Raw genomic sequence first — 26,001 nt, 5'->3', positions numbered from 1 at the left:
GTTTGCTATTCGTTGAAGTACTAGACATCAATTTAAAAAATTGCTTTTTCTGCTCTTAGAAATGTATGGTCAGAAGCTGTGCATATTATGTTTATACATTTTCATGCCATGTTATTGCTTTTTTACATATTAATTATAGTATATATAAATAACTAAATACGATTTTACTCACGTTTTATTGTAATTTGTTTTTATCTTGAGAAATTGTTACGAGTCTGTCTTTATAGTCTAATTTAAAGCTGTTTAAGGATCATCCAATTTACTAAAAGGGTTCAGTTTCTCTGACGTCAGACCCGCAGACATGCGCACTAGAAAACTCGCGCACTGTTTCAAGAGCAATTTCCCAGAAGCACCCGGTGCTTTTAACTTTGAGATGAATGGACGCGTACAAAGCTTATTTCTTTATTTAAATATCCACAATATTTTGTGCTAATTATAAAATTGTACACGTTTGTGTTATTGTTACTATATTATTAACCTCATAAAACAAAATCGTCCTAATTTCTCACCCTCAGCTTCTTCGTTTCTACTGGCAACTACATCATAAACTTCATTTATTTCTTTACACCTTTTCCTTCTTAGGCAAAAGAATGACTAATTTTTGAATGCCGGCGATGTAAAGCGGGCTTGTATATGGTGTTAAATAATATATATGTTACCTGTGTGTAGTTGGTGAAGTGAGTTAGTAGTTATGTTATTTATTGTGCATTGTTTGCTAATCGTTGAAGAACTAGAAATCAATTTAAAAAATTGCTTTATCTGCTCTTAGAAACGTAAGGTCAGAAGCTGTGCATATTATTATGTTTATACATTTTCATGCCATGTTATTGCTTTTTTTACATATTAATTTATATATAAATAACTAAATACGATTTTACTCACGTTTTATTGTAATTTGTTTTTATCTTGAGAAATTTTTACGAGTCTGTCTTTATAGTCTAATTTAAAGCTGTTTAAGGATCATCCAATTTACTAAAAGGGTTCAGTTTCTCTGACGTCAGACCCGCAGACATGCGCACTAGAAAACTCGCGCACTGTTTCAAGAGCAATTTCCCAGAAGCACCCGGTGCTTTTAACTTTAAGATGAGTGGACGCGTACAAAGCTTATTTCTTTATTTAAATATCCACAATATTTTGTGCTAATTATAAAATTGTACACGTTTGTGTTATTGTTACTATATTATTAACCTCATAAAACAAAATCGTCCTAATTTCTCACCCTCAGCTTTTTCGTTTCTACTGGCAACTACATCATAAACTTCATTTGTTTCTTTACACCTTTTCCTTCTTAGGCAAAAGAATGACTAATTTTTGAATGCCGGCGATGTAAAGCGGGCTTGTATATGGTGTTAAATAATAGATATGTTACCTGTGTGTAGTTGGTGAAGTGTGTTAGTAGTTATGTTATTTATTGTGCATTGTTTGCTAATCGTTGAAGAACTAGAAATCAATTTAAAAAATTGCTTTATATGCTCTTAGAAACGTAAGGTCAGAAGCTGTGCATATTATTATGTTTATACATTTTCATGCCATGTTATTGCTTTTTTACATATTAATTTATATATAAATAACTAAATACGATTTTACTCACGTTTTATTGTAATTTGTTTTTATCTTGAGAAATTTTTACGAGTCTGTCTTTATAGTCTAATTTAAAGCTGTTTAAGGATCATCCAATTTACTAAAAGGGTTCAGTTTCTCTGACGTCAGACCCGCAGACATGCGCACTAGAAAACTCGCGCACTGTTTCAAGAGCAATTTCCCAGAAGCACCCGGTGCTTTTAACTTTAAGATGAGTGGACGCGTACAAAGCTTATTTCTTTATTTAAATATCCACAATATTTTTGTGCTAATTATAAAATTGTACACGTTTGTGTTATTGTTACTATATTATTAACCTCATAAAACAAAATCGTCCTAATTCCTCACCCTCAGCTTCTTCATTTCTACTGGCAACTACCTCATAAACTTCATTTATTCTTTTCACCTCTTCCTTTCTTAAGCAAAAGAATGACTAATTTTTGAAAGCCGGCGATGTAAAGCGTGCTTGTATATGGTGTTAAAAAATAGATATATTATCTGTGTGTAGTTGGTGAAGTGAGGTAGTAGTTATGTTATTTATTGTGCATTGTTTGCTATTCGTTGAAGTACTAGACATCAATTTAAAAAATTGCTTTTTCTGCTCTTAGAAACGTATGGTCAGAAGCTGTGCAGATTATTATGTTTATACATTTTCATGCCATGTTATTGTTTTTTTACATATTAATTATAGTATATATAAATAACTAAATACGATTTTACTCACGTTTTATTGTAATTTGTTTTTATCTTGAGAAATTGTTACGAGTCTGTCTTTATAGTCTAATTTAAAGCTGTTTAAAGGGACAGTCTACCATAGAATTGTTGTTTTAAAAGATAGATAATCCCTTTATTACCCATTCCCCAGTTTTGCATAACCAACACAGTTATATTAATATACTTTTTACCTTTGTGATTACCTTGTATCTAGGAACCTTCTTCCAGCCCCCTGATCACATGACTGTGACTGTTTATTATCTATTGTCTTAAATTTAGCATTGTTTTGTGCTAGATCTTAAATAACTCCCTGTGCCTGAACACAGTGTATCTATATGGCCCACGTGTACTTTCTGTCTTTGTGTTGAAAAGAGATTTAAAAAGCATGTGATAAGAGGCAGCCCTCAAAGGCTTAGAAATTAGCATATGAGCCTACCTATGTTTAGTTTAAACTAAGAATACCAAGAGAAAAAAGCAAATTTGATGATAAAAGTAAATTGGAAAGTTGATTAAAATTACAAGTCCTATCTGAATAATGAGAGTTTAATTTATACTAGACTGTCCCTTTAAGGATCATCCAATTTACTAAAAGGGTTCAGTTTCTCTGACGTCAGACCCACAGACATGCGCACTAGAAAACTTGCGCACTGTTTCAAGAGCAATTCCCCAGAAGCACCCTGTGCTTTTAACTTTGAGATGAATGGACGCGTACAAAGCTTATTTCTTTATTTAAATATCCACAATATTTTGTGCTAATTATAAAATTGTACACGTTTGTGTTATTGTTACTATATTATTAACCTCATAAAACAAAATCGTCCTAATTCCTCACCCTCAGCTTCTTCGTTTCTACTGGCAACTACCTCATAAACTTCATTTATTTCTTTACACCTCTTCTTTACTTAGGCAAAAGAATGACTAATTTTTGAAAGCTGGCGATGTAAAGCGGGCTTGTATATGGTGTTAAAACATAGATATATTATCAGTGTGTAGTTGGTGAAGTGTGTTAGTAGTTATGTTATTTATTTTGTATAGTTTGCTAATCGTTGAAGTACTAGAAATCAATTTAAAAAATTGCTTTTTCTGCTCTTAGAAACGTACGGTCAGAAGCTGTGCATATTATTATGTTTATACATTTTCATGCCATGTTATTGCTTTTTTTACATATTAATTATAGTATATATAAATAACTAAATACGATTTTACTCACGTTTTATTGTAATTTGTTTTTATCTTGAGAAATTGTTACGAGTCTGTCTTTATAGTCTAATTTAAAGCTGTTTAAAGGGACAGTCTACCATAGAATTGTTATTGTTTTAAAAGATAGATAATACATTTATTACCCATTCCCCAGTTTTGCATAACCAACACAGTTATATTAATATACTTTTTACCTCTGTGATTACTTTGTATCTAGGAACCTTCTTCCAGCCCCCTGATCACATGACTGTGACTGTTTATTATCTATTGTCTTAAATTTAGCATTGTTTTGTGCTAGATCTTAAATAACTCCCTGTGCCTGAACACAGTGTTATCTATATGGCCCACGTGTACTTTCTGTCTTTGTGTTGAAAAGAGATTTAAAAAGCATGTGATAAGAGGCAGCCCTCAAAGGCTTAGAAATTAGCATATGAGCCTACCTATGTTTAGTTTAACCTAAGAATACCAAGAGAAAAAAGCAAATTTGATGATAAAAGTAAATTGGAAAGTTGATTACAATTACAAGTCCTATCTGAATAATGAGAGTTTAATTTATACTAGACTGTCCCTTTAAGGATCATCCAATTTACTAAAAGGGTTCAGTTTCTCTGACGTCAGACCCACAGACATGCGCACTAGAAAACTTGCGCACTGTTTCAAGAGTAATTTCCCAGAAGCACCCGGTGCTTTTAACTTTAAGATGAATGGACGCGTACAAAGCTTATTTCTTTATTTAAATATCCACAATATTTTGTGCTAATTATAAAATTGTACACGTTTGTGTTATTGTTACTATATTATTAACCTCATAAAACAAAATCGTCCTAAATCCTCACCCTCAGCTTCTTAGTTTCTGCTGGCAACTAGGTCATAAACTTCATTTACTTTTTTACACCTCTTCTTTACTTAGGCAAAAGAATGACTAATTTTTGAAAGTCGGTAATGTAAAGTAGGCTTGTATATGGTGTTAAATAATAGATATATTATCTGTGTGTTATGAGCTGCTTATTCTATTGTCATTATTTTATATGTTTAACCAAACTTTTCCTTTTCTTTTACTGAACTCTTCTCTGAAACTGCAGATATATTACTTCTGTATTTTCCAGCAATTCACTCCTGACCTAATAAGTGATGTATCTTTAACAACTTGCTTTTAGCCTAAAAAGTATATATCAGTACATATTAAAGTTATGGGTTATCCCATACAAAGTTTTCTAAATATCTGAAACTCAAGGTAAAATCCAAGGCTTCTCTGTACAGTATCAACTTCTCAATCCAATTAGCCAGCTAGCCTCTGGTCACATTCCAAGAAAACATATCTCCCAAATTTTAACATAAAGGACCTGTTTTTTTTCTTCCTTTCCTAGTAACCACTAATCATGTGAGATTTATTGGCCAATCATTATCAGCCAATTAGCTCTCTGCTTTGTAAGTTACTGTAATAGTATAAAAATGCATGTATATGAAAATGTGTTAGTCTTGCGTTGCTGTTTTATGTTCTGGGACACTGTTGCAGCAGTGTAATAAAGATTACCTCTCCTGAGGTGAGCCCTTGTTTGATAAATATCTGGTCTGGACCTCTTTATTACTGCACCTGAGACAAGCTCACTCACGACAGTAACTTGGCGACTCTGGTGGGACATACTTCAGGTCGACCTTTCCGTGCCTCCCTGGCTGGGAACCAACATCTGCGCGCACCCATCTGATTCAGGTCTATAGCTTACCTGTGGGAGGTTTTGTCTTGTTGGCCAGGGAGTCCCGGGGGGCGATAAGGGAGTACGTCCCGAGGAACAGACCACAAACAACGGACACAATCTACCCCTTGGACCAGTCTGTGAGTGTCTTCTTGTCTTTTGTGTTCATGTACGTGTAATATATGTTGTGGGTCTTTTACCCTGTTTTTTTTTTATATACTGGATCACTAATAAATTCAGTGGGACATCTGTCTGGCAGTTAAACACCATTAGGGTGCCAGCCCACTATAAAATAAAGTTTCAGGTGGTAGGGATTTTACAGAGGCAGAAATAGTGATCCAAGACATATTGTGACTTGAGACTATAATGCTAATCTCTCCCGCTAAGCAGGGACGTTGAGGTAGTGTCCGTCTGGTAACTGCAGGGACTTGATTGACTATAGTGCTAATCTCTCCCGCTAGGCAGGGACGTTGAGGTAGTGTCCGTCTGGTAACTGCAGGGACTTGATTGACTATAGTGCTAATCTCTCCCGCTAGGCAGGGACGTTGAGGTAGTGTCCGTCCGGTAACTGCAGGGACTTGATTGACTATAGTGCTAATCTCTCCCGCTAGGCAGGGACGTTGAGGAAGTGTCCGTCCGGTAACTGCAGGGACTTGATTAGGGATTAAGGTGAGGTGTGGATTTTGAGGAGTTAAAGTGCCCCTGTATTTGGTCTAATTTTTGTAGACTGGGCACTTTGTCATCAAAATTTACATTCACTTTAAGGAACAGGGATATAATAATGGTATCCCCGCTGTCTAAAGTAGACAAAGACTCTCCCCTTGTTAAAGTATATGCAAATTAGGGAAAACTCAGTACTGCTTGGTTATAAAAAAAATAGAATTTATACTTTGTGCACAGAGCTCTGAGTTTCCTATACTCTCAGCCTTGATCCTGAATTAAGGTGGCCGAGATTTGGGTCCTTTGAGCTCCCTAAATTAATTGCCCTCCCGCAATCTTCTGGTTGATATATGCCCTGACCAGATGGACTACTATTATCTGTTTGAGAATAGTAGGGTTGCGGACGTCAAAACCCAAATGAAAATGTGTTTTCTGTATTACTAAAAGTTTCATGTATGTTAACATTGCTTTAGAATAAATGCTGGGAGTTAAATATTTGAGGTATGCGAGTTGATAAGAATTTTTGTGTACCATCGCTGCAAAAGAAAGCTGGCCTTGATGTTTGATGCACGCTGGAGCTGTGTGTGTGTATCAGGGATTCTTAGCTAAGAAATTTGATGACGTAATGATTTGCTTGTAATTGCTGTAACTTGGTTTTAAAGTCATATGTATGTTCTTAATTTTGTGCGCCAATAATAGCATTTTTTTTTAGTTTTAAGTGATATTTGTTTATGTATGGGCTGATAAGAGATTTAATGTGTTTCCATCTGTTTGAGGCATATAAAATATATGCAAGTGAAGTAACTAAGGAAAGTGCGATGGTGTGTGTGATTTTTGTCACGCTCTAGTAAATATGAGAGTTTTTCTTGTATATGATAAATGGGTTAAGTATGTTTGTGGAAAAGATAAAATAAGGTAAAAAAAACTTGTCTTGTTTGCCATTGGAGTTCTGCTTCTTTGCTGTATTATGGACTGTGTGTCATTAGATGTATGTATTGTGGGTCTGTTTCTTTTGCAATAAATATTTAAGTATATGCAGGTTGCGATGCAGTGGGGAGGTGGAGTTTTTATGGTAAATAAGACAATAAGGTTGAATATGTAATATACATGATAAATGATCAGCCCTTATGGGGACAGTACACTGTAAAATAGTTTTTATATTAATGTATTTTCAATGACTTGTTATACAAGCTGCATAGTATATAAAAATAATCGTCAAGCTAACAATATAAATTTAAATATCACTCCCCACACTTACATTTAAAGGAGACCACTCAGGTTTTATAAAATTTCATGATTCAGATACAGCATGTAATTTTAAACAACTTTCCAATGTTACTTCCATTAAAAATAATGTGCACAGTCTTTTATATTTACACTTTTTTTTTGAGTCACCAGCTCCTACTGAGCATGTGCAAGAACTCAGAACTATACGTTTTTTTTTTTTTAAATAATTTTTATTACAGAGAGTTCAGGTTTACAACATATTAACAGATACATGCATATAATTCAAAATTAAATATAATGATACAGAATATCTTCACAGCAGGTATTAAGTTGTCAATCAGTGATTCCATACTAGTACAGTTAATTACGGCCTATGCTGACCCGCTCAGACCTCGGATCTTTCTCACTTGATTGGATACCCAATCTCTCTTATTTTAACTTTTTCAATACTGGACTAACCCCTATTACTAAACATATTTATAAGCCTCTTACTTTGAGGTCGAAAAGAAGAAGAGAAAGAAAAAAGGAAAGAAAAGAAAAAGAAAGAAAAGAAATATTACTACATCATTTCTCTATCAAAATCCTAATAAGAATAATAAAAAAAAAAAAAAAAGGGAACAGTAAAGAAGGGGAAAGTAAAAATGTCTCCTCCACTCTCACCATCTCCCTCCACCCTTCCCCTTATTAATACCATGCTACTGGAAAGAGATCACGTAAAATTAAGCCTTCGAAATATGTAGACTTATGGAAGATTTAGTGAGTATATATTGTGTGAGAGAGGATATGACTTTATGATTTTCAGCCATTTTGTTAAAGAAGACTTTGTATTTGTTTATCACATGTACTACATATATTGTATTGCTCAAACATAATCTGTGTTTTAACCGCAGTTTAAAATATACTAAAAAGAGGAGGTTTATTATTTTTCCAGTTCTTCAGAATTAAGTTCCGAACTATAAGGATAATAGTGTTCGCTAAATTATGAGATGCTACAGTCCGATACTAAGAATACTATGAACTTTGGGTCAAGGCACTAGATTCTCCTTTGTATTTTTATTTAACCAGTGATTTACCTTACACCATAGTTGATTTATTTTCGGACAAAACCAAAAACAGTGAGGTAGATCTGCTGCATGAAAATGGCATTTATAGCACTGGGCCTTCTGCTTTCTGAAGACCAGCGTATAAGCCTTTTTGGTGAAATATAACGCATTATTAAGAAGTTTTTAAGTGAGATTCTTTCCAGGAGGATGGAAGGAGAGCCTTGTTCACCACTTAATACTTCTACTAATTGTTTCAACATCCATCCCATCAAAGTATTTGGGTCCAGTATACTAGACATAGATCCAAAATTAACTGGCCCTGTTTTGCAAGCAAGATTTTTAGAGTAGCGAGATTGAGTGATACCCCTGCCTGTATAGATTAATATAGTCGCCAACTCTATCATATTTCCCATGCCAGGGCCCCAATTGTAACTTTTCCTGTATAAAGTGCCGTATCTGAGATAGGCATAAAAGGATTTGTTCGAGAGATTATACTGCGTGGCTATACTCTCGAAGGTGCGCACACCCAAGGCCATCATCTAGTAGCTGTGCTATCAGGGTTAAACCCATGCTGGCCCACCCACTGAATATTGCATTTGAAGTCCCGCTGGAATTCCGGGTTACCTCTAATTGGGGAGAAAGGGTGGATAAATGTAAAGTTAATCTTAAATCGAAAACAGAATTGTTGCCAGGCTTTAACAACATTATATATACTAGTCAATATTTTAATTTCTCAGGAAGTCGCTTATGAGGACAAGTGTAGAGCCGCTATAATGGAGAAGGGCTTTATAAGATTTTCCTCTGATTTACTGTTTGTCAGATAATCAGAAGAAAGTAACCAATCTACTCCAAACCGTGCGAGAATAGCTATATGTATGACTTAATATCCGGAAGCGCTAGAACCTCAAACTCCTTAGCTTGGCAAAGCTTTCTATAGAGAGCATATGTCTACCTTTATTCCAGATAAGATTCGCACAGGCTCGATTGAATAGACTTAATTGTCCTTGTCCGGAATAAATAACGGCAAATTATTCATAATATATAGTAATTTGGGGGAAAGAGTATAGATTTAATGAGCATAATCTTAGCGGTTGCTGAGAGTGGAAAGAGACTCCAGCGATGAAATTTAGGACGTAATATTAGAAAAAAATACAGTATAGTGGAGTTTATACCATAGCTTAGTGTCTTAATGCAATTGTATCCCTAAATATCTAAAACTTTCTACTTCTCTGAAGTTATGCTAGCGTAAAGCTCTCCTGGTGTTTGTGAATCCATAATATCTCTGATTTGAGAGCATTCACTTTGTAACCGGAATTAGACTAAACTGTTCTAAAATTTTTAGTGCTTTAGGTATGCTTCTTTTAGTATTTTAAAATACAGTAACAGGTCATCGGTCATATAGTGAAATGAACACAGGATTGCAATCCAAACTTTATTCCAGACAGTTCCTGTCTAAGATAAATTGCCAGGGGTTCTATTGGAAATGTTAAACAGGAGGGGAGAGAGAGGACATCCCTGTCGTGTCCCCTTTTTCTAATTTGAAATACGGCGTTTGACTACCGTTAATCAAAATGGACGATATAGGAAAAATAATATATAGATTTGACAAAGTGTATTATATTCCCGGAAAAGCCAAAGTTAGACAAAGAATTATAAGAGATGTTGCCATATAATAGAGTCAAAGGCCTTCTCAGCGTCAATTCATCACCAAAGCAAAGTCCTGTTTACAGTTGCTTTGTCCCTATGCAGTTTGTTCCAGAAGTAGTTCAAGAAGTCATATATGTTGCTTACGGATATTTTTTGTAGGCTTGATCTACCTGTCATAAAACCTGAATGGTCTGTGTGAATAATTCCCTGTAAAACGTTTTAAGTCTGTTCGCAATGATATTAGTAAGTAATTTATAATCTACGTTTAGGTAGAGAAATCGGTCTATATGATCCCGGATCTGTGTTGGTGCTCTTTTATTTTTTTTAAGTAGCAAAGTGATGACTGACGCTGAGAAGAATCTAGACATGGCCTTTTTTTTAATGAAATACTCATTGAACAACATGGTCAAGATAGGGGCTATCTCAAGCTTGAGCAGTCCTGTAAGAACTCAAACAGGGTAGCTGGTCTGGACCTGGGAGCCTTACCAAGTTTGGATTCTTCTATAGCTTTAATGACTTCGATTATTGTTATAGGGAGGTTTACTATTTCATTCTCCTCAGAGGAGATTACTGGACAATTGATATTATTCCAGAACCTCACGTTATCCTCTGCATCTATAGTTTTCCCTGCATAGATTTTTGTGATAGAAATTAAAAAAAAACACTCTTGGAAATCTTCTAATGAAGTATAGTTCTTATCTCCAACTACAATCTGCTAGATCGTATTATTCTTCTTTCTAACTTTGTCAAGGCCTGGCAAGATATTTGGGTAGATTTACCATAGTGACCGGTGAAAAGGTGGCATTCAGTTCGCATTTCTCATAGGACATTTTGATTTTAAAAAAAGATATCCCTGTCTTGTCTAGCTAAATTATATTTATCCCATAGTTTTTTTAGGCGGAGTATTCACTAATTTTCTATAAGTGTTCGTAACAGTGTTTGCTAGTGTGCAATTCGCGTGCTTTATACTTCTTTTTAGCGTATAATCATATAGGCTTTAATCTGCCCTCTAAAAAAAGCCTTTGCGGCTTCCCAGAGAAATTTCGGGGTTTGTCTAAATAAAGACAGTTATCAGAACTGTATTCTTGCCATTTATGTCGGAGGCCAGTGCTGAAATGGGCATTATTATTATTAGTTTGTTCGGAAAGTAGAAATTATTTTTACTCCTGCCAAGGGGAGCGAAGGTTCAATTTCCAGAGAGAATTATAGCGTGGTCTGTGATCACAATCTCATTTATCTGAGCCTTAGTTCTAATTTTAAGGAGAGAGCTGGAAATTAGAAAAAAATCTATCCGAGAGGAAGGATCTTGAGATTTAGACTCTACACGTATATGATTTAGTACGGGATTTGGATACGCCAAATGTCATGGAGCGTAAGATTTTTACAGGATCTGACTGAAATATAAACGATTTTTTTGGGGCAAAGGGGTAGACTGTTTAGGAGAGAATCTATCCAAAGCAGGCATAGGGTCGTTAGGTTAAAGTCGCCTGCCACTATGATCTTCTGGTCTAAGTCCGCAATAGTTTTAATAGTAACTTTGTCCCAGAAGACCTAATCTACATTATTAGTGGCCCATAAATATTGCTAGTACATATAAAACTCCAGCAATCTCTATATGTAAAATTATCCACCTGTCCTGTGGATCGATTTGAATGTTCTGGATATTGTATTGTAAATTTTTTATTGATAAGGAAAGCTACCCCCCTCGTCCCTCCTGTGGCAATCTGAAGCAATAACCACTCCTATCCATTTTAAACCTAAATTTCTCCATCTCTACTTTCTTTAGATGTTCTCCTGCAACCAGACGACGTCCTGGTGTTATGTCTAGCAAGTTGCCTAATAATGTATTTTCCTTTTGGCTATGAGTTGTTACTCCACCAATGTTCCAAGAGAGGTATTTAAGTTTTATCTACCATTATATTATATATTCAAGTGAAAAACTACTAAAGCATATCTAATCACCATTGGAGGACTGGAGGATATAGGTAATAGAGGAGAAGAAGGAGGGAGGGGGGGGGGGGAGAAGTGGGAAGAGAGAGAAAAAAAAAAAAAAGGGAAAAAAGGGGAGGATGTTAAAACAGAAAATAAGAATAATACTAAAAACACAAAAAACACACAGCAGCCCGCAGGCCCTCTGAACTGTGGAACAGCTACTGATATGGAACTTTACACAAAAAGTTCAGTATTTTAGCCTCAACAAATTTAATAAAAACTTTGTGAAAAAAGGGAAAGAGGTCATGCTACTCATGTATGTATTGTGATTTGGTAATTCAATACCTAGAATACTGTCAAACTACTTTTTATTTTTACAAAATTCCTTAGCTTCTAGCGTATTATTCAGAATACAGTTTACCATCTTGTTCCTCAATTACAATTTTTGCCTGGATAAACTAATCTGGCCTTAAGGCCAGCGTTAATCAATTTGGGTGCAATATGGGGGCTAGCTCTTTTCTTTTGAAAGCCGTCTCACCTAGAGTAGATCTTGGAAAGTATTAGTACTTTACTTTGAGCCAATTATAAATTATCCATTTTTCGTGTAAAATTTTAAGATATTCATCTTGTCCTGATAGTTAAGATATTTGACCATCACCGGTCGTGTTATAATTCTTATCTCAATGGAGTCCCTAATTTGGCCAGTCTGGGTGCCCTTTCTACTGGCATTGGTAAATCTTTTGTGCAATTCCAACAGCCAGGGGGAGCATAGTACTAGCGAAATGAATTAAATCTAAATAATCCCCGTTGTCGGGGGAGAGCCAATTAGTTTTAAGATTATTTCGCCGCGAGCGATCTTCTAGTTCGATATATTTTTGCTTGCAGCATTTTCAAACGTTTTTAGTATTCTCCTCTATATCTTGTTCTTGCTTATATATTATATCCTCACTTGCCGATACCCCTATTTCTACCTCTATGAGTCGATTGGAAAATTGCTTAAGTTCTGACATTATGTTTGTCATTTGAGTTTTTAACAACTCAAATTGCGCAAAAAAAGGTCCCGACATCTGGGTTACTAATGGTTGGGTATCAAATTTAATTCAGTATTACTCACTAGCAGTATCTGTGTTGCACGTCTGAAGTGCATACTTTCTTATCTTTCTGTTTAGGAGGCATGCTTGGAGGAGTTTGTTTTGATATTAGAGATATATTTGTCCAGTGTGCTTTCAGTGCAAGTTGTATGTGAGAGAGAAAAAAAAAAAGTGACAGAGGGGGAACCAAAAAAGAAAAAAAGAAAAAGGTTCCAATAATACAGGTGACAAGTATAGTTTTAGTTGCAATAAAGGCGAATTTATCTCCGCCTTTTCATGTAAATTACAATTGTGAAAGTGACCTTAATAATATAAGAAGGGAAGAAAGTGAAACATGAATTTTCCTAACCTAAACATGGTCAGCAAAACAGTGGTAACTCAGTTATGCTAGTGTGCAAAATTTAAAGAACCCAATCATAGGGCCAGAGCCCTCAGTCAGCTCCTTTGCTTTTATCTGTTTATAATTCTAACAGTATACTCTCAGAGATATAATAAAAAGGTGCTACTGAGGGGCGAATCAAACAGCCCCCACTTAGATCTAGGACCAAGGGGAATGGTTTCTGGATTATTTGCTGATTTATTACAGCTGAGTATTGTAAAAAAGCTAATAATGGTGTTGTAGTGTGTGAGTCAGTAGCAAAATTTACATAGACAAAACTGTTAACAACTTTCTGCAACCCAGTTACATGTCCTCCCTAGGACCATATCAGACTTTCTATATCAATGCTTTAGAGGAATGTGTCCACAAATTGTTAGGCCATGCAATTACAATGATTAGTATTTACATTTCTGAGAGTTGTTTAAGAAGAAAAACATGATCTTAAAAAGTTCAACACTTATAGTCTCAGAAAAATGTGGCAGCAAAATAGTCCTTTAAATTTATAGGAACAAAATAAGCTCCCCCTTTTTCTTCTTTGCCCCCCTCCCTTCCTTGGCCGTCTTTTCCTTCTTTTCTCTCCTCCTTTCCTTTTTCGTTCCTTTTCTCCTCTAAGCTGTGAACCAAGAAAGAGGAGAGCCGTAGTTGAAAATAATTCTAGACACATATACCCCTCCTGGGGGGCTCCAAAGGTGAAATATGTCTCTTGTTTATCCAGGACTCCGGCCAAATATAGACAAGAGGGGTGAAAATGTATAGCTACCGGCTTAGGTTTCCGAGTGGCCCAGAATAATACTGTAGGCCTGAGCTAGTAAGAGGAATCAGTGTACCGCACAGGAAACTATTTTAAAGATGATTCCTCTCTAGAGTTTTTTTCTCTTTTCTTAACGTTGCCTTTCCCCTTCCCTTAGCTTTGAATTATAGTAAGGATTTTTTTTGTTAGTGGTTTGTACAGCAAAGCGTCTCTATATATATTGAGGGCTTTTATTTTCCCTTTACTTCCACTCTTTATTTCAGCTTACTTCTCCCTCTCAGCAACAGTCCTCAATTTATAGGGACCTGTGTTTCTACTTACAATCTGTCAGTCAGGTAGCACCAGGAAAGATAGAGAAATCGGATGACACACCACTGCAGAAACTTTTTCCAGGTGTCCCCTCTGTGGTTTCCCAGGAATCTTTACCGGTGGTTGCTGAATTTCATACAGGTGCTCAGTCTCCTGGCTACCAGGGCAATCATGGAGGCTGATTCTTCCGCTTAATCCGAATACCGGGCCACTGGGCTTGTCAGCTCCCCGCTCCTGCAACTCTAGATCAAAAAGGCGGCTTTACAGACAGCGTCTTGATCCGTTGCCGGCAGCGACCTCCCAGCAACTCACTCAGAGGGGAAGTTACTACCAATCCCTTCAGAAGGCTAGCGCTGCGGAATCTGTTGGCGCTCTACAAATAACCGATAATAATGATAATTATAAAGTGTTGGGACACATTTGACTGTTTTAATCACATGCCAGAAAGTGTGTATTGAAATTTATAAGATAAAGTGGTCTGATTTCTTTGCATATTCAGTTCATTTAATGAGTTGTTTAATTCAAAGAACAAAGACAGCAATCATATGTATGAAATAGAGACAATTAACAATGGCACTATTTAGGCTGACCCCACTTAATTATAATATTAATATCATATCATGCAAATTATTAAGTGGGTTATTATAACTAACAATTAGTGAAACAAAGGTGTTTCAACTACAAAAGCATGCACTTGTACACTCTAAAGCCCAGACTAGAAGGCTGAACTGTACATTTAAATTAAAATATAACTTTTATTATCATTGTATTAAAATTGGATATCATACAAAAAACACACTCAAATAGTTAAAAACCAAATGGTAGATAGAACTGACAGGTACTATAGTATTATACTGTCAATCTATATGACATTACATAAGTTAATGTATTCCAATGTATAAACAATTATCATTGGTAGCTTCCCCGTGGGCAATATGTGTTTATATTAGCTATATCAATGTCACGACGGGATGTGTTTATAGCTAGGATTAGTAACAATGTACAGATCAATTCTATCCCTGTATAATACAGGGATAGATATAGTAATGAAACGGATTGCTATATTCACATCGTCAAAAATTGTTATAAAGGCTGTGACACACTGCAAGCAGAGCGGCGCGCGAGCGTGTAGATGCAGCTGTGCGCGCTCATGTGTCCTGCCTTTTCATCTCTGAGCACTCGTGCTGCGTCTGGTCGCGTAGCTAAGCGCTCAGAGATGAAATATTGAACTTCAGAAGTTGCGACGCGGAGCAAAGCAGCTGCGTTGCCTCCGCCGCATCGCTTGCAGTGTGTCCACAGCCTTGAGCGCGGCACAGCTGCATCCACACCTACGCACCGCTCCGGCTTGCAGTGTGTCACAGCCTTAACTCTTGAAGTCTCCTAGGTAGTATTCCTATCTCAGCAATATTTGATAAAAATAATATACAACCCCTAGGAAGTGGAATTTGAGTAAGTAAACCCTATCACAAAGAACGTTGAACTTTTAATTGAAGAGGTGTATAATGACTAATTCAGCCTGAAGTACAGTACTTTTACTCGTAGGACAATATTATTAACGGATAATCCAGTTCATGAGCTGTTATAAATAACAAACGTTTCTATATATCAGCCATTTGAACCTTGTCCTCACTCCTAAAACTGTTGTAATTAACAGTTAATACCAAAAACTTATACACCCTATATCACATTTACTTGATTTCCCTTGCAGCAATACCTTGGTCACCCCAGTTTTAACCCCCTTAACCGACCAAGGACGTGCACGGCCTCGGTGTGGAAAGCAGCTGAAGCGATCCTGCTCGCTTTCAGCTGCTTTCCCGGTTATTGCAGTGATGCCTCGTTATGGAGGCATCCTGCAATAACCTTTTTAAGCCATCCGTTGCAGAGAGAGCCACTCTGTGGCCCTCTCTGCACCGGAGATCGGTGGCTTTCCCTCGTTGATGGGAGCCGGACCGGGGAGGGCGGGGAGGCTGCCAGTCATTGGCACTTGGTGATGTGGAGGGGTGGCGGGAGTCGTGGGCGGGGGATGTCCGGGGGCGCGCACAGGGGCGCGCCGCGCGTGCACGGGAGGGCGGGGTCGGGCGCGTGGCACGGGAGGTGAGCGGGTGGGAAACGCTACACTACAGCAGAAAAAAGTTTAATAAAATGCTACAAAAAGGGGCAATAATAGTTTAATAAAAATAAATTCAATCAAGTGTGGTGGGGGGTTAGTCCTGTGGGGGAGGGAAGCTACACTACAGTAAAGAAAAAACAGAATTAAAATAAAAACATTGTTTTTCTGCAAGCTGTCTGCCAGTACCCAAGATGGGCCCCCAATAATGCAGAGGGGGAGGGTTAGAGAGCTGTTTTGGGGGGGGATCAGTGGAGGGTTGGGGCTAAGGGGGGATCCGACACAGCAGCATATGTAAATATGCTATAAAAGAAAATAAGAAAATAAAATAATTTTTTTTTATTTAGTAACTAGCAGACTTTCTGCCAGGTACTTAAGATGGGCAGGGGACAATTGTGGGGTGGGGGGGAGGGAAGGGGAGCTGTTTGGGAGGGGATCAGGGGTGGGATGTGTTTAGGTGGGAGGGCTGATCTCTACACTAAAGTTAAAATTAACCCTGCAAGCTCCCTACAAACTACCTAATTAACCCCTTCACTGCTAGCCATAATACACGTGTTATTGGCTAGCGGCCTTCTAATTACCAAAAAGGCAACGCCAAAGTCATATATGTCTGCTATTTCTGAACAAAGGGGATCCCAGAGAAAGCATTTACAACAATTTGGTGCCATAATTGGCACAAGCTGTTTTGTAAATAATTTCAGTGAGAAACCTAAATTTGTAAAAAATTTAGCGTTTTTTTAATTTGGTGGTGAAATGGTGGCATGAAATTTACCAAAATGGGGCCTAGATCAATACTTGGGGTTGTCTACTACACTACACTAAAATCTAAAATTAACCCTAAAGCTCCTTGCATGCTCCCTAATTAATCCCTTCACTGCTGGGCATAAAACACTTGTGGTGCGCAGTGGCATTTAGCACCTTCTAATTATTAAAAAGCAACGTCAAAGCTATATATGTCTGCTATTTATGAACAAAGGGGATCCCAGAGAAGCATTTACAACCATTTATGCCATAATTGCACAAGCTGTTGTGTAAATGAATTTCAGTGAGAAACCTAAAGTTTGTGAAAAAATTTGTGTAAAGTGAACATTATTTGATCGCATTTGGCGGTGAAGATGGTGGCATGAAATATACCAAAATGGGCCTAGATCAATACTTTGGGATGATCTTCTAAATATAAATATATACATGTCAAGGGATATTCAGGGTATTCCTGACAGATATCAGGGGTTCCAATGTAACTAGGCTAATTTTGAAAAAAAGTGGTTTGGAAATAGAAAAGTGCTACTTGTATTATTGCCCTATAACTTACAAAAAAAGCAAAGAACGTGTAAACATTGGGTATTTCTAAACTCAGGGACAAAATTTATAAACTATTTAGCATGGGTGTTTTTTGGTGTGGTTGTAGATGTGTAACAGATTTTGGGGGGTCAAAGTTAGAAAAAGAGTGAGTTTTTTTTTTTCCATTTTTTCCTCATTATTTATCTTTTTTTTTTAGTAAATTATAAGATATGATGAAAATAATTGGTATCTTTTAGAAAGTCCATTTAATGGCGGAGAAAAACTGTATATATAATATGTGTGGGTACAGTAAAATGAGGCAAGGAGGAAAAATTACAGCTAAACACAAACACCGCAAAAATGTAAAAATAGCCTTGGTCCCCAAACGGACAAAAAATGGAAAACGTGCTGTGGTCATTAAGGGGTTAAGGATAAGCCACATCAAGTGTGTTGCATACTTTGTACTCCTAACATTGTGAATATAGAGTTAATATATCTGGAATGTTCTTAGAGTTGAATACTCATCATTGACTCCTAAGGATTGTTAAAAGACAATGCGTATAATGTTAGTTACTTAAGTCTTATTAACCTCATAAAACAAAATCGTCCTAATTCCTCACCCTCAGCTTCTTCGTTTCTACTGGCAACTACCTCATAAACTTCATTTATTTCTTTACACCTCTTCCTTCTTAGGCAAAAGAATGACTAATTTTTGAAAGCCGGCGATGTAAAGCGGGCTTGTATATGGTGTTAAATAATAGATATATTATCTGTGTGTAGTTGAAGTGTGTTAGTAGTTATGTTATTTATTTTGTATTGTTTGCTATTCGTTGAAGAACTAGAAATTAATTTTAAAAATTGCCTTTTCTGCTCTTAGAAACTTATGGTCAGAAGCTGTGCATATTATTATGTTTATACATTTTCATGCCATGTTATTGCTTTTTTACGTATTAATTATAGTATATATAAATAACTAAATACGATTTTACTCACGTTTTATTGTAATTTGTTTTTATCTTGAGAAATTGTTACGAGTCTGTCTATTTAGTCTAATTTAAAGCTGTTTAAGGATCATCCAATTTACTAAAAGGGTTCAGTTTCTCTGACGTCAGACCCGCAGACATGCGCACTAGAAAACTCGCGCACTTGTTATCAAGAGCAATTTCCAGAAGCACCCGGTGCTTTTAACTTTAAGATGAGGTGGACGCGTAGCAAAGCTTATTTCTTTATTTAAAATATCCACAATATGTTGTGCTAATTATAAAATTGTACACGTTTGTGTTATTGTTTACTATATTATTAACCTCATAAAACAAAAATCGTCCTAATTCCTCACCCTCAAGCTTCTTCTTTCTACTGGCAACTACCTCATAAACTTCATTTATTCTTTACACCTCTTCCTTTCTTAAGCAAAAGAATGACTAATTTTTGAAGCCGGCGATGTAAAGCGGGCTTGTATATGGTGTTAAAAAAATAGATATGTTATCTGTGTGTAGTTGGTGAAGTGTGTTAGTAGTTATGTTATTTATTGTGTATTGTTTACTATTTGTTGAAGTACTAGACATCAATTTAAAAAATTGCTTTTTCTGCTCTTAGAAATGTATTGTCAGACGCTGTGCATATTATTATGTTTATACAGTTCATTCCAAGTTATTGTTTTTTTTACATATTAACCCTTTAAGGACACAGCTTTCAGTTTGCTCAATTGTTTTTATGACGGAAAAATTCCGTCATATGTCCTTAAGAGGTTTAATTATAGTATATAATAAATAACTAAATACGATTTTACTCACGTTTTATGGTTAATTGGTTTTTATCTTGAGAAATTGTTACGAGCTGTCTTTTAGTCTAATTTAAAGCTGTTTATAGGGACAGTCTACCATAGAATTGTTAATTGTTTTAAAAAGATAGATAATCCCTTTATTACCCTTTCGCCCAGTTTTGCATAACCAACACAGTTATATTAATAAACCTTTTTACCTTCTGTGATTACCTTGTGATCTAAAGAACCTTTTCTCCAGCCCCCCTGATCACATGACTGTGACTGTTTATTATCTATTGTCTTAAATTTAGCATTGTATTGTGCTAGATCTTAAATAACCTCCCTGTGCCTGAAGACAGTGGTTATCTATATGGCCCACGTGTACTTTCTGTCTTTGTGTTGAAAAAGAGATTTTAAAAAGCATGAGATATGAGGCACCCCTCAAAGGCTTAGAAATTAGCATATGAGCCTACCTATGTTTTAGTTTAAACTAAGAATACCAAGAGAAAAAAGCAAATTTGATGATAAAAGTAAATTGGAAAAAGTTGATTAAAATTACAAGTCCTAGTCTGAATAATGAGTTTAATTTATACTAGACTGTCCCTTTAAGGATCATCCAATTTACTAAAAGGGTTCAGTTTCTCTGACCGTCAGACCACAGGACCCACAGACATGGCCACCTAGAAAACTTGCGCAACGGTTTCAAGAGCAATTTCCAGAAGCACCCTGTGCTTTTACTTTGGAGATGAATGGACGCGTACAAGCTTATTTCTTTATTTAAATATCCACAATAGTATTGCTGCTAATTATAAAAATTGTACACGTTTGTGTTATTGTTACTATATTATTAACCTCATAAAACAAAATCGTCCTAATTCCTGCACCCTACAGCATCTTTGGTTTCTACTGGCAACTACCCTCATAAACTTCATTTATTTCTTGTACACCTCTTCTTTTCTTAGGCAAAAGAATGACTAATTTTTGAATGCCGGCGATGTAAAGCTGGGCTGTATATGGTGTTAAAACATAGATATATTATCAGTGTGTAGTTGGTGAAGTTTGTTAGTAGTTATGGTTATTTATTGGTGCATTGTTTTGCTAATCGTTGAAGAACCTAGAAATCAATTCAAAAATTGCTTTTTCTGCTCTTAGAAACGTATGGTCAGAAGCTGTGCATATTATTATGTTTATACATTTCATGCCAGGTTATTGCTTTTTTACATATTAATTATAGTATATATATAAATAACTAAATACGATTTTACTCACGTTTTATTGTTATTTGTTTTTATCTTGAGAAATTGTTACGAGTCTGTCTATTTAGTCTAATTTAAAAGCTGTTTAAGGATCATCCAATTTACTAAAAGGGTTCAGTTTCTCTGACGTCAGACCCGCAGAACATGCGCACTAGAAAACTCGCGCACTGTTTTAAGAGAGTAATTTCCCAGAAGCACCTGGTGCTTTTAACTTGAGATGAGATGGACGCGTACAAAGCTTATTGTTTATTTAAATATTCACAATATTTGTTGCTAATTATAAAATTGTACACGGTTGTGTTATTGTTACTATATTATTAACCTCATAAAACAAAATCGTCTAATTTCCTCACCCTCAGCTTCTTCGTTTCTACTGGCAACTACTCTCATAAACTTCATTTATTTCTTTACACCTCTTCTTTACTTAGGCAAAAGAATGACAATTTTGAAAGCCGGCGATGTAAAGCGGGCTTGTATATGGTGTTTAAAAAAATAGATATATTATCAGTGTGTAGTTGGGTGAAGTGTGTTAGTAGTTATGTTATTTATTGTGTATAGTTTGCTAATCGTTGAAATACTAGAAATCAATTTAAAAAAATTGCTTTTTCTGCTCTTAGAAACGTACGGTCAGAAGCTGTGCATATTATTATGTTTATACATTTTCATGCCATGTTATTGTTTTTTTTTACATATTAATTATAGTATATATAAATAACTAAATACGATTTACTCACGTTTTATTGTAATTTGTTTTATCTTTGAGAAATTGTTACGAGGTCTGTCTTTATAGTCTAATTTAAAGCTGTTTAAAGGGACAGTCTACCATAGAATTGTTATTGTTTTTAAAAGATAGATAATACCTTTATACCCATTCCCCAGTTTTGCATAACCAACACAGTTATATTAATATACTTTTTACCTCTGTGATTACTTTGTATCTAAGAACCTTCTTCCAGCCCCCTGATCACATGACTGTGACTGTTTATTATCTATTGTCTTAAATTTAGCATTGTGTTGTGCTAGATCTTAAATAACTCCCTGTGCCTGAACACAGTGTTATCTATATGGCCCACGTGTACTTTCTGTCCTTTTGTGTTGAAAAGAGATTTAAAAAGCCTGTGATAAGAAGGCAGCCATCAAAGGCTTAGAAATTAGCATATGAAGCCTACCTATGTTTTAGTTTAACCTAAGAATACCAAGAGAAAAAAGCAAATTTGATGTAAAAGTAAATTGGATAAGTTGATTAAAATTACAAGTCCTATCTGAATAATGAGAGTTTTAATTTATACTAGACTGTCCCTTTAAGGATCATCCAATTTACTAAAAGGGTTTCAGTTTCTCTGACGTCAGACCCACAGACATGCGCACTAGAAAACTTGCGCACTGTTTCAAGAGTAATTTCCCAGAAGCAACCCGGTGCTTTTAACTTTAAGATGAATGGACGGCGTACAAAGCTTATTTCTTTATTTAAATATCCACAATATTTTGTGCTAATTATAAAATTGTACACGTTTGTGTTATTGTTACTATATTATTAACCTCATAAAACAAAATCGTCCTAATCCTCACCCTCAGCTATCTTAGTTTCTGCTGGCAACTACCTCATAAACTTCATTTATTTCTTTACACCTCTTCTTTACTTAGGCAAAAGAATGACTAATTTTTGAAAGCCGGCGATGTAAAGCGGGCTTGTATTTGGTGTTAAATAATAGAAATATTATCTGTGTGTTATGAGCTGCTTATTCTATTTTTCATTTAGTGATGTGAAGTTCGGGTTCATCCTGATGAATCGGTTCATTTCGGACATTTCGATTAACTGAACCGGTTCATGAACCGATTCATCAGTTCACCTACTTGATCACATGATGCGCTTGAGGGGCAGAGCAGAAGAATCGCAGATTCAGTACAGGCGCAGCGATTCTGAATCATTTAGAAATGAGTCCCTGAGTCTACTGTGTCTGTACTGCTCTCTGCCTGCTGCTCTCTGCTGCTAGTTGCTTCAGTTCAGCTTGACACTCTTAAGGATACTTAGAGAACAAAACAATATATATATATAATATAGTTTTGTTCTCTATGTATTCTTACATATACACATACATATTTAACTTAACTTAAACAATACTTTATTCTATCTTGATACACCAATGCAATTTTAAACAAAGTTCCTTCTAATATATATATAATTAGAAGTAAATTGTTTAAAATTGCATTGGTGTATCAAGATAGAATAAAGTATTGTTTAAGTTAAGTAAATATTGAAGTGCATTTTTTCTTGTTATTACACTTATTTATGTTCTTTAAAATAAGTTGACACTATTTTATTAAAGCATTATTTATTTAACAGGGGGTCCTTAGGGTTAATTTGCAATGCTCACTCTAGCCTAGGATGATATTTATGAGTGCTGGTGCTGTTGAATCAGTGTACTGAATCAGTGTGCTGTGTACTGTTTAACTCAGTGATTCATTATCAACTGAGTGATTCAAACCGGAGTTATAAAACATTTGCTAATGAATCACTGAGTATAACAGTACACAGTACACTGATGCAGTACACTGATTCAACAGCATGTAATATGATCCTAGAGTGAGGTCTCATAGCAGAGAACCAGAGTTATAACAGAGACCTCACTCTAGGATCATATTACAAGCTGCCTGTGGAAACTGAACTGTTACAAACGAATCAGTTCAGTCTGGTGAACTGAATCATTCAGTTCAGTAAAAAGAAACCAGTTCAAATGAACGATTCGTTCATGAACTGCACATCACTATTTTCATTATTTTTTATATGTTTAAACCAAACTTTTCCTTTTTCTTTTACTGAACTCTTCTCTGAAAACTGCAGAATATATTACTTCTGTATTTTCCAGCAATTCACATCCTGACCTAATAAGTGATGGTATCTTTAACAACTTGCATTTTAGCCTAAAAAGTATATATCAGTACATATTAAAGTTATGGCTTATCCCAATACAAAGTTTTTCTAAATATCTGAAACTCAGGTAAAATCCAAAGCTTCTCTGTACAGTATCAACTTCTCAATCCAATTAGCCAGCTAGCCTCTGGTCACATTCCATGAAAAACATATCTTCCAAATTTTAACATAGAAGGACCTGTTTTTTTTCTTCCTTTCCTAGTAAACCACTAATCATGTGAGATTTATTGGCCAATCATTATCAGCCAATTAGCTCTCTGCTTTGTAAGTTACTGTACATAGTATTAAAATGCTGTATATGAAAATGTGTTAGTATTGCGTTGCTGTTTTATGTTCTGGGACACTGTTGCAACAGTGTAATAAAGATTACCTCTCATGAGGTGAGCCCTTGTTGATAAATATCTGGTCTGGACCTCTTTATTACTGCACCTGAGACGAGCTCACTCACGACAGTAACTTGGCGACTCTGTGGGGACATACTTCAGGTCGACCGTTCCGTCGCCTCCCTGGCTGGGAACCAACATCTGCGCGCACCCATCTGATTCAGGTCTATAGCTTACCTGTGGGAGGTTTTGTCCTTGTTGGACAGGAGTCCCGGGGGCGATAAGGGAGTACGTCGCCGAGGAACAGACCACAAACAACGGACACAATCTACCCTTGGACCAGTCTGTGAGTGTCTTCTTTTCTTTTGTGTTCATGTACTGTGTAATATATGTTGTGGGTCTTTTACCACCCTGTTTTTTTTTTTTATATACTGGATCCACTAATAAATTCAGTGGGACCTCTGTCTGGCAGTTTAAACACCATTAGGGTGCCAGCCCACTATAAAATAAAGTTTCAGGTGGTAGGGATTTTACAGAGGCAGAAATAGTGATCCAAGACATATTGTGACTTGAGACTATAGTGCTAATCTCTCCCGCTAAGCAGGGGACGTTGAGGTAGTGTCCGTCCGGTAACTGCAGGGACTTGATTGACTATAGTGCTAATCTCCTCCCGCTAGGCTAGGGACATTGAGGAAGTTGTCCGTCGGTTAACTGCAGGGACTTGATTAGGGATTAAGGTGAGGTGTGGATTTTGAGGAGTTAAAGTGCCCCCTGCTTTTGGTCTAATTTTGTAGACTGGGCACTTTGTCATCAAAATTTACATTCACTTTAAGGAACAGAGATATAATAATGGTATCCCCGCTGTCTAAAGTAGACAAGACTCTCCCCTTGTTAAAGTATATGCAAATTAGGGAAAACTCACTACTGCTTGGTTATAAAAAAAAAATATGAATTTATACTTTGTGCACAGAGACTCTGAGTTTTCTATACTCTCAGCCTTGATCCTGAATTAAGGTGGCCGAGATTTTGGGTCCTTTGAGCTCCCTAAATTAATTGCCCTCCGCAATCTTCTGGTTGATATATGCCCTGACCAGATGGACTACTATTATCTGTTTGAGAATAGTAGGGTTTGCGGACGTCAAAACCCAAATGAAAATGTGTTTTCTGTATTACTAAAAGTTTCATGTATGTTAACATTGCTTTAGAATAAATGCTGGGGAGTTAAATATTTGAGGTATGCGAGGTTGATAAGAATTTTTTGTGTACCATCGCTGCAAAAGAAAGCTGGCCTTGGGGGGCGGAGCTAGCCAGCCATCGATGCAGCAGTGTTTTTGAAGAGCTCCTGAGAGAAAAAGTTTTTTAAACTGGCAAAAAGCGATCTATATAGATTTGAAAGGCTATTACTAAGCACAGAGTAGCACCCTCAGCCTGGGACACTCGAATTCAGCTTGCAAACCGCAAAGTTGTGGAAGTCGGAATCCGATCCGGACCTGAGTTCCAGAAAGTAAACTAGGAAAGTTGGGGCTGCGGCCTACTCCGGACCGGAAAGTTGCACCGGAGGCCTTCAAACATCACTGAGGCCATAATACATCGGCCACGACATAGATACACAGTGAGCAATTACCCCCAAATTAATCAAACAGGAACCTGCTGCAATCAATGTGTAAAAGGAAAGCAGGAAAAAAAACGGGATTTGGCGCGAACCGCCATTTTCAAGGTACGCATTTAAGCATTCTCTGACATCTTAACACACAAATACTTTCTGGACATCTGGGACATTATAAGAGACTAGTTGGGGGGTATGTAAGACATTACATTCAGCTGCAAACAAGCAAAGAGAGAGACCTGAAAACGCCTCACAAGTCTGCAGCATACCACATCCATTATTACTTGCTCACAGGCTGCACTAATTTTAGAGCTGAACATTTAACTTGGGCCCTAGCTTTAACGCAATATCTCTCCTAGTAGAGGGGGGGAAAAAAGAGTTATCGGAAGCTAGCCTGCAACCTGGAGCAGTCTGGAACTGTCTTTGCCTGCCTTCACCAGTGAAACTACACTGTTATTTACTTGTGAAAAAATAGCACTCCCTCCTCACCCCTTTCCTGCCAGTTA

This window comes from Bombina bombina, chromosome 10, assembly GCF_027579735.1.
Source record: "Bombina bombina isolate aBomBom1 chromosome 10, aBomBom1.pri, whole genome shotgun sequence".
NCBI classification, from domain to species: Eukaryota; Metazoa; Chordata; class Amphibia; order Anura; family Bombinatoridae; genus Bombina; species Bombina bombina.
The sequence above is the reverse complement of the archived record's forward strand: the minus strand, read 5'-3'. Positions refer to the sequence as shown.